Here is a 9,701-nt window from a genome sequence, read left to right as displayed (position 1 = left end):
GTTCGGGGTGGGTGGGAAGGGGCTGGGCTCTCGGAGGATGGAAGTGGTCTGTGTGTGGATATACATGGAAGTGCAACGTATGTTGTCAGAAAGCATCGAGCCACATACTCACATGAGTATGATTTATTGCATGTGAACTGTACCTCAATAAACCGATGTTCTGTGAGCCTGCACTGTTGTAAGTGAGTGAAAGGCCTGGGACAGGCCGACAGCATAGAGCCCCCCTCCCTGTGTCCCTCCCTCATCCCCTTGGGAGTCCAGCCCCAGTTCGTGGAAATGCTTGGAAGAGAGTAGTGAGCCACGAGGTCCTAAGAGAGCAAGAGGCCAGGGCCCAGGAGAGGCCATGGGGCGTGGGAAGAGGCTGCTGCCTGGGTCCCCCCACAACCCAGAAGGAATGAAGTGGTAAGTGGCAAAGTGGCAAAGTGGCAAGGGTCCAGTCACATTTGACACAGTGTTCTGGAGCCTTGAGATGTGTGTGTGTGTGTGTGTGTGTGTGTGTGTGCATGCACGCAGGGGGAGTTAGGTGTGCTCTGGGCTGGGGCACACTAATGGCCACACAGGTTTCCATGTGACTTGCCTTCTCCCACAAAGACCCCACCCTCTGGCCCAGGGGCCACCCTAAAAGGCCAAAGCCCCTTGCATCCCTCCTGCACTATGGGATCTCTCTCTCTCCAACCCCAGGTTGATTCACTGAGACATTCCAGAAAGTGGTCCATGCAAAACACAGGCCCTCCAGTCCCCGACTCCCCGGAAGCCTGGTTCCAGGGTTCCCCCACATTCTGTCAGTGTTCTCAGAGTTCCCTGCCTGCCTGCCTGGCCCAGGGCAGTGACTCCCCCTGGGTAGAATCATTTCCCTGGTTTGGGGCTCCCGCTGGGGAAGGGTACCTCCCACTACCCTGAGACACTTTGTACCCCACAGGGCGGGGCTGGCCTGGCTCTCTGGCCCCCTCTGCCAGTGACAGCCAGTGGTCCTCACAGGTTCTCCCTGCTAGTGCCTTGTGGAAGTGAGATGCGAAGGGTAGGTTCTTGTCGGAATGTTCTGGGCTCCTTTACCTTACTCGGTTTGAGAAGAAATTTGAAATTTATTTGCCAAGTTTCATAAAAACAAAAAGACCCTCCTGGGCTCTGGAGTAGAGCTCAGGGAAGAGGCAGATGGGACAGCTCTGACCTCGTATAACTGAGGTTGGAGCTTTCATATGGCCCAGGGCTGAGCAGGAGGCTCCGAGGGTGAAGGGTGGTGGGTGGAGTAGCTGGAGCCTTGGGGCAGCCTCAGGCGGTCCTGGGCGCCTGTCTCCTGTGGTGGAGCCTGTCTTGTGTGCAGGCGCCGGGCATTATCAGTACTTTTCTCAGGGTGGGGGGGTGGGCTGTTGTTTCCCAGCTGTCACGGCCCCCACACGGCAGTCCTTCCTCTGTCCTAACTGTGCCATTTGTGTTGCTGTAATTCTTGGTCTAGTTGCCCAGAGCATTCCCTATGCCATGTTCTTTTCTTTTCTTTTTTTTACTTTATTCATATTTATTTCATGCTGAATTACTCCCAGGCCATGAGTTTTTGTTTCTGTAGTTTCTTCTGGGGTGTCTTTTTCTTCTGTGCAGCGTCCTCACCTGGTTCAGGAGCAGTCTGCTCTTTCTCAGTAGGGTCATCTCAGTGTGGCCGGGAGAGCTCATGTACAGGTAAATCCTCCCATGAGCTCTGCAAGTTCTGAGCCCCGTCTTGGGAGCTTCGCTCACCCGGATGTGCCCAATGACCAGAGGATCTACGTCTAAACCCTTAGGTTCAGCATTACTCTCTGCATTTTTAATGCCCGGAGCATTCCCTATGCCATGTTCTTTTCTTTTCTTTTTTCTGTGCAGCAAAAATTTGGCATTCTTTTTGGGCCACCGACCCTGTGTCCAGCACCACTGTTAGGCCTGGGCACACTTAGCAACTCCACCATTGTATTGACGGAATGGGACACACTGCTTCTTTGAAGTGACATCTTTCAGATACTTGGTGGCTTTAGTTGGTGGCTTTTCAAATATGCATACCCTTGATGGCCTGGGCAGTTTCGTGAGTGTTCTTAAAGTGAACACGAAGATTGGAATCTTCCTTTCCTTCCTTCCTTCCTTCCTTCCTTCCTTCCTTCCTTCCTTCCTTCCTTCCTTCTTTCTTTCTTTCTTTCTTTCTTTCTTTCTTTCTTTCTTTCTTTTTTGTAGGCTGGGAGGTGAATAAATAGAGCAACGCTTTCTATCCAATCATGTCTCCTAAGCCTGTGTTTCAATGTCCCAAAGTTTAATGAACAGAACAGGGAAGCTGCCCTGAACTGAACTCAACACTTTGGAATGGAATCTCTTGATTTGCATGATTTTGTGGGGTCTTCTGGGTCAAGTGAAGAGCGAACCATCTTCAGAGGTCACCTCGGGACAATGTAACAGTGTGCAGCAAGGGGGCCCCCAAACAGGGATTTGTAATGGGGTCCAGAACTCAGGGTGTCCAGGAAATATTAAAAAAAAAATATAGGATGTCCTCACGCCCACAAGTCTGAACTGGGGGATGGGACACAGGGAGCAGGGCCATTGAGAGTTGTTCTGCATAGCAACAGTTTTGCAACTAACCTCAGGCATGGTCATTTAACATATCTATACATTTTAACTGGCTTCATGCATATGTTAAATAACTGTGGCCATGCTTTGAGCCAGGGAGATGGGAGTGACTTCCACCCAGGATGTAACTGGGAAGCAACTCCCCGTTACAGCGCCTGCATGAGAGCTTGGAGATGATTGGCTCTATGCCACGGCACCACGCCTGCCCTGACTTACTATGGCAGCCCAGAAAAGCTGGGAAAATACGGGAATGCTGGCAGATGTAGCTGATTGTGGGAGGAATCGGAAATGGGGCTGCAGAGGAAGATTGGTGCTGGGATTTATACCCAGGCACGACAGCCATGCTAGAGGGGACCACGTGGCCTCGGAGTATGGAGAGAACCACGAGGCTTTGAGAGAAGGGGGACCCATGCGGCTTTGGGGCTCCCTTTGCCACGCAGCTCAGGAAGCCAGAAAGCAAGATGTAGCAGCAATGCAGAGCTCTCTCTTAGCAGTTTGGAAGAATGTAGTAGAGATGCTGCAGGAACAAAAGGAGTGAAAGGACTCTTACTGGTGGGCCATGAGAAGGGGTCCTGTGTATTTGGATTAAGAACTGGAGATCCCAGTGACAAAGCTGACGGTGCTGGGAACCACGGGAGGCCTGCCAGCCGAGCACGGGTTACTGGGAATAACTGGGAGTTACCTGAGCCACGGACCTCTATTTCTTTTCCTGAGATCCAGCACCCCTGACTGGCTGGACTGGGCAGAGGGGGGAAGGAAGGACTGCGTGTGTTTGTGGGTGTTTTAAGGGACTTTGGGATTTTAATGAAGACATTAAGCCATTACTCTTAAGTCTGTATAACTTATTTTGAATAAATAATTATTTTCCTTTTCACCAATCTCTGACATTGAGAGCTGTAATTCCCTGACCATGGGCAAGGTGAACCTAGTACAAGAGGACCCTGGGAGAAAGGGGGGTCCATTCGGTAATAATATCCTGTGTGTCCTCACATACGGGTCCATTCTGCAACAGCGGTTTCAGGAAGAGGAAGCTTTTATTTATTTTTTTAAGGAATTATATTTTGGTTTAAAAAGATCAAGTTTATTTGCTTTCTAATTTCTGCTTTTCTTGTCATGTCGTTCTTTTTTATTTTCTTTCATTGACTTTGCTCCTTCTCTGTCCCAGTTTCTGAGTTAACTGCTATTTTTTTTTAATTTGAGTAATAAAACTAGGAAATAACACAAACATCGTTGTGCAATGAATTCTCCAAAACCAGGTCAGTTTTCACTTCCTTTTTGACTCAGGACTCATTTGGAAAAATAACTGAAAATTTTCAACAGGTAAAGCTTTGTTGTATCTTTTTGTTTCATTAATATTTTTTATAAAGTTCAGAAAATGTGGCCTAAGCAATTATTTATTTATTTTTTTAATTACTACATTGTTGTTCAATTACAGTTGTCTGCATTTCCGCCCACCACTCCCCCACAATTTTAAATTTTTTTTGAAATCGAGCTTTGATTTGCAGCTTGGTTTGGGGGATTTTAAACTTTTTAATGAGACTTAAAAAAATGTGTACTCTAGCCCTGGCTGGCGTAGCTCAGTGGATTAGGTGCGGGCTGGGAACCAAAGCGTCGCAGGTTCAATTCCCAGTCAGGGCACATGCCTGGGTTGCAGGCCACGGCCCCCAGCAACCACACATTGATGTTTCTCTCTTTTTCTCCCTCCCTTCCCTCTCTAAAAATAAATTTTAAAAAAATCTTTAAAAACTTTAAAAAATGTGTATTCTCTGCATGTGTTCTGCATTTTATATGAAAAAATAAAATCACCAATAGAATTTGTTTTTTATGCCCTTGTTTTGCATTTCTTCTGCGATCTACGGCATGTGCCCCGGAGCCCAGGTTCTGGGTGGCTGGGTGCATCTGCGCTCTCCTCTGGTCCCACAGACTTAACTCCCGCACCCCCATGCGTGCGGACGTGTTTCATCCATGTAACGTGCCCTTCCACACCCACTTCACTCTTTACCTTAAGTGCAGCTTTCTCTGGTGTTAACACCAGCTCACGCCCACTCCCAGGCTGCGCTTTTCAGCCCCTCACTTGCACACTTTTCTCGTCACGTGGTCACCGATGTTTCTCTGCATAAAGGCTGTCCACCCTGAGCTCCTGACCTTCGTCCCAGGTCACCCCACAAGGCAGGCCATGCTGGGCACTAGGGGCTTCAGAAGGAGGAGCCTTGATGACCCTGGAGGAGAGGACCGCCGTGAGGTGGAGGAGCCGGGCCCGAGGTGACAGGTCTGATCACTGTGTCAGCCCCACGCAGCAGCACCTCCCGACCGAGGGCTAGAACCAGTGCCCGGCCTGTGGCTGCTGGCCTGAGCCCACCCTGGGGGTTCAGGGTGGGGAGTCCAGTCCAGTGCCGGGGAGACCCAAGGGCCCTCCCAACCAGCTGACCTGCTACAGGCAGGAACACGCCGCCAGAGAAGCCTGGTGGGCTACACTGAAGGGCTGACCCACGCCCACTGCCTCAGGTTCGGAGAGGACTACTGTGGGTTCGTTTCCTCCTTAGCAGGTTTTTCTTCTCCCTTTAAATTCAGGGCTGATGACGTCCCGGCTGAGTAACCTCGCAAGAAATCAGCTTGGGAAAACTGGGTGAAGGATACGTGGTTTCCTCTGTGGTATTTGTTACAACTCCATATGGATCTACAATTATTTCCAAATTTAAAAATTAATGAAAAGACCTATAAGGCTGATAGGTTACATAATTAAAAAGTAATAGCTACCCAGATGTAAAAAAGTCCGACTATGAAGTGGAGAGCAGTTCATTCTGCATTGTTGCTGTATCCAGGGAAACCGCACAGCTAAATCCTCGAAACTTTTACGGACTGGTTGGTCTCTACTCCTCCCCCATGTCACAGCCGGCTGTTGTCACTGCAGTGCTGTGTCACAGGCAGTCCAAACTCAGTAACTGTCAGAAGAAAGCATGCTTTCCCACCCACCAGCCAGTGGGTGGCTAGGGGATTGGGCTGTCCAGCTCAGGGCTCTGGGCTGCAGGGGGTCCTACTCCTCTCTCGAGGTTCTAGTCCTCCTTGGATCAGCGGCCACCAGGTCACCTTTAGAGTCTTTCACGGGAGCGGACAAGGCAAGTCCCACCTCAGGACATATTTCACTCCCCCACCCCATTTGCTAACACTCACTGGCCAAAGTCGAGCAGGGAGTGACTCTGCCGCCCTGAGGTCATGGTGGGGGGTGGGCTTCAGTCCAGGACGTAGTGGGGGTTGGGGAGGGCTGCGGGACTGGGTGCTCAGTGGGCTGCACCTTCCAAGTGGACCCCGCTGCCAATGGCTCTGGGTGCCCCACCTTAGCTTACAGGTCTCCCCTTGTTTGCTCCTGCCCTGATCCTGGCTGAGGGCTCCTGGACCTTGGGGAGGGAGCTAAAAGTTCTTGAAGCGAACTTGTCTTTGGGTGTCAGTGGGTGCTGAGGTCAGGGGCTTGGCTGTGGGGCAGCAAGAGCAGGGCATCCATCGCAACCCCAACCCCAACTGGGTGTGCACAGAGCAGCCTGAGCGCAGTGAAACAGAAGGGTACTGGGGGTGACACAGTCACCCGAGGGCTGAGGGCACAGGTCCTGCATATCCCCAGGCCAGCCCTCAGAGCCCGAAATGTGGCCTTCCCTGACCAGGGCCGGTGGACGGAAAAGGGGGCGTGGCTCTCAAACGTGCATTTCATTCCCGTGGAAGAGAACAGCACCCTCCTGAGTTCCTGGTTCTGTCTGCCTTCGGCGCTTAGTGGAACAGTGAGGCACAGGCGCTGCTGTGGGCCTCCCAGGGGCACTTAGCCTCTGAAGGGCCAGGTCCAGAGGCCCCTCTTCCTGGGTGGTTGCCTGGACCCTTCAAGCATCCTCACCGGAGTCTCCCAGGCACCAGAGGGGCCAGGATGCACTTCATGGTGGAGGGTGAACCAAGGCGTGGGGCAGAAGCACCGTCGGGTCCCCTCCACCCTGAGGGCCAGTGCCAAGGCGAGAGCTGGTGGCCGGACAGTCTTCTTGGAGGGGGCTGCTCCCGGGCCAGGCACTACGGGGTTGGTCCTTGGGTGTCTTGGTGGGAACCTTTTCCAGAGGTGCTTTTGGGGTGCCTGCAGCACCTGCATGGTCGCATTTGGTCTCAGCCCTGCTTCTGCAGCTGACATACGTCAGCAGAATCCAAGGCTGTGGGAAAGGCACAGTCCATCCCACCCACTTTCCAGGCCAGAGGCCACTTGGCCGTGTGACAGCCGAGGTAATGTTAGGTTGGTGCACGACCTTCTGTCCTTGCAGTGCTGAGCACAGGCCCGCGTGTCCTACCTGTCCCTTCCATCTGCCTCTCCCTCTTTCTCTTTCTCTGTCTCCGTCCCTCCTTTTCCTCTCCATCCCCAGCCTCTGAGTCCAGTCTCATTCGGCAGGAGAGGTCAGCTAGACTCCTGCCCTCAGCGGGCCCCCATTAGGCATCTCACAGAAGAGGACAGTCAGCTCCTCAGCTTCCTGAGACAATCACTTTCCTCCCTGATCTCTCCTAAGTGCGGCTCAAGGCCATCGTCCCAAACCCCATCTCTTGGTGCCTCCTTTGGGGGCTTGGAGAGTAGGCTGTCTCCCTGGCTTAGAGGCCAGCACGCCTGGCAGCATCTGAGGGGCCTGGGCAGCAGCTGGCTACCAGGAAGGGGAGTCTACCTCTGACTGCCCTGGAGCCTGGGAGAGCTGGGGGGTGGGTGACCTGCGTGAGACTCCTGTGAGGCTGGTGAGCAAGGACAGCTGTGTTCAAATCGGGCGCAGGTTATGTCTCCCCAGAAGGGGTAAGCCCCGCCACCTTCCACATTTCCAGCTTTGAGGTGGACTGGGCTGGGGATAAGCAGGGTCTTGTTGGGGACAAGGCCTCAGATAACCATGGCCCACCCCCAGGACCCTTCTGTTTCACTGCTCGGGCTGCTCTGTGCACACACAGATGGGGCCGAGCTGGACATCCCCGCTCTAGCTGCCCCATGGCCAAGCCCCTGACCTCGGTGTCCACTGATACCCAAGGGCAAGGTCCTCTTGAAGTCCTGCTGGGAGGAGGGCCTGAGAGAGCCCACACTGGAGGGCTGGCCCCTCACTGTCTTGACCTGGACAGTAAGCTGTCAGTCTCTAGCTAGTGTCGGGGAAGGAAGGGGTGTTGGGAGCATGGGGGACATTCTGGGAGGAGTGCCAGGAGGTAGTGAGCTGGGGGCATCTCTTCAGGGTCAGGGGAAGAAGGGCTGGGTGCTGCTCCACAGTACAACTCCAGAGCCCCTCTGGGCTCCTTTGGGAGGGGAGGGGGTCTCTGTGGGCCTGTAGACAGACCCTAGGCACCCTCTGAGCAGGGGTGACTGGAGCCCATGGGTGGGGAAGCTGGGGGAATCAGTAATGCTGGGCCATCCTGACCGCAGATCCCTCCAGGAACCAGCTCTTGCTCCCTCTGTGGCCCTTGCAGCCCCTACCCCCACCCTGAAGCCAGTCCTTACATGTCTGGGGGATAGATTATTAAGCGCAGAGAAACTCTTAAAGCTACAGTGACTAAAACACAGGGTCCATTCTTGAAAGTGACACCAAAACATTGGTGTCTGTACACCTCTCAGTTTGGTGACTCCACTTTCTACCAGCTGCATCTGTGGAGCCTCTGAAGCCAATGCCCTAGCTCCTGTGGCTGCTCCTGGCAGCAGGCATCACACCAAAAATTCTGGAAGCTCTTCATCCCCCAGGAGCTACCCAGGGCCAGCCACTCTTCCCTTGGAGCACTGCTTGCAGGTTACAGCTCCTGTGGGGCGCTGTCACTGAGGCCCTGCCATGCCCTGCAGCCCTGGCCGGCTCTTCTAGGAGCAGCGGTGATCAAGGCCCCTCCACCTGTGCCCCGCCCCCAGGCACACAGCTCCTGTAGGAACCCTGGGCCTTGTGTGGCCAGACTTCTAGAAGCCCTGGCTGGCAGGGCAGCTCGTCAGCTAGGGGGTTGGGGAAAGGCTTGGTCCAACCAGCATTTTATCCGCTCCACATGTGCCAGGGAGATACCACCAGGGGAGGGACCGGAGAGAGGAAACCATGGGCCCTCAGGTTCTCACTGCTGAGGGGTGGGGGGAGGTGTGGAAAGACTGCTGTCTGGGCACCTGTGCATGCATGCTTGTGTTTGCTGTGGGTGCCACCCCTCCTGTCCCCAAGCCAGATGGTTGAGCCCATCACCCTGCGTCTATAGCCAGGGTCCTTCTTACTGAGCCCTCATGAGGGTCGGTGACTCATGCTGCCCCTTGTGCCAGTTGTCTTGCTTTCCACTCCTCTTTCTAGTAGCAGCTCTGTTCTGCCTCTAGGAGGGGCTGCACTGCTGGTCTGCCTACCCCCCAGCTGGTCCCCACGTCTGTAGGTGGGGTCCATACACAGGCATGGAGAAGACAGATACCCTTTTGCTTTATCCCTTCCATTTGCTGAGTAGGGCCTGTGGGTGGTGGGACCCCCACACACCCACGGAGAAGGCCTGTGTGGAAGAGCCAGCATGGATGGAGGGGAACCTGCCAGGGAACGTGCTCCCTCTTCATCTCTCCTTACCTCGCAAGAGCCACCCCAGGCCCTACTTAGAAGCCCTTTTGAAGGCCTCACATCAACCCAAGGCTGAGGCAGCAGGTGGCCACCCATTCATGTATTCACAGGGGTGTCCAACCTTTTGGCATCTTGTGCCACACTGGAAGAATTGTCTTGGGCCACACATTAAATACACTGCGACACATAATCACACACACACACACACACACACAACTCATGTTTTAAGTAAATTTACGACTTTCTATTGGGCTGCATTCACAGCCATCCTGGGCTGCATGCCCCCTGTGGGCCACAGGTTGGGCACCCCTGAATAGGGTCCATGGCCAAGTTCTTGGGGGGTGTGGACAGGCACCCACATACTAGGAGACCCAACAGTCCTCATACACCCTTGGTGGGTCTGCTGAGCAGACACTCCCACCATCCTCTGGCCAGAAGATGACCCAAACCCCAGTTCCTTGCTACGGCCAGGCTGTGGGCAGAAATGGCTCTCTGGCACTGAGCGCCTGATGGCCAGACCCCTTTGTGCCTGCATTTTAGGTGGCATGCGGGCATAGTGGGTGCTTCTGAGGTTCT

The 9,701-nt window shown here is 53.7% G+C and overlaps 1 non-coding gene across 1 annotated transcript; it reads right to left on the bottom strand.

Moving 5' to 3' along the window:
- Positions 1 to 2,185: 2,185 nt before the first annotated feature.
- Positions 2,186 to 2,320, bottom strand: LOC114491231. Its single transcript, XR_003684036.1, has one exon. It is a non-coding gene; the product is annotated as a small nucleolar RNA SNORA36 family (small nucleolar RNA).
- Positions 2,321 to 9,701: the final 7,381 nt, after the last annotated feature.

The sequence above is a fragment of the Phyllostomus discolor genome, chromosome 2 (genome assembly GCF_004126475.2).
Source record: "Phyllostomus discolor isolate MPI-MPIP mPhyDis1 chromosome 2, mPhyDis1.pri.v3, whole genome shotgun sequence".
NCBI lineage: Eukaryota > Metazoa > Chordata > Mammalia > Chiroptera > Phyllostomidae > Phyllostomus > Phyllostomus discolor.
The sequence above is the reverse complement of the archived record's forward strand: the minus strand, read 5'-3'. Positions and strand labels throughout refer to the sequence as shown.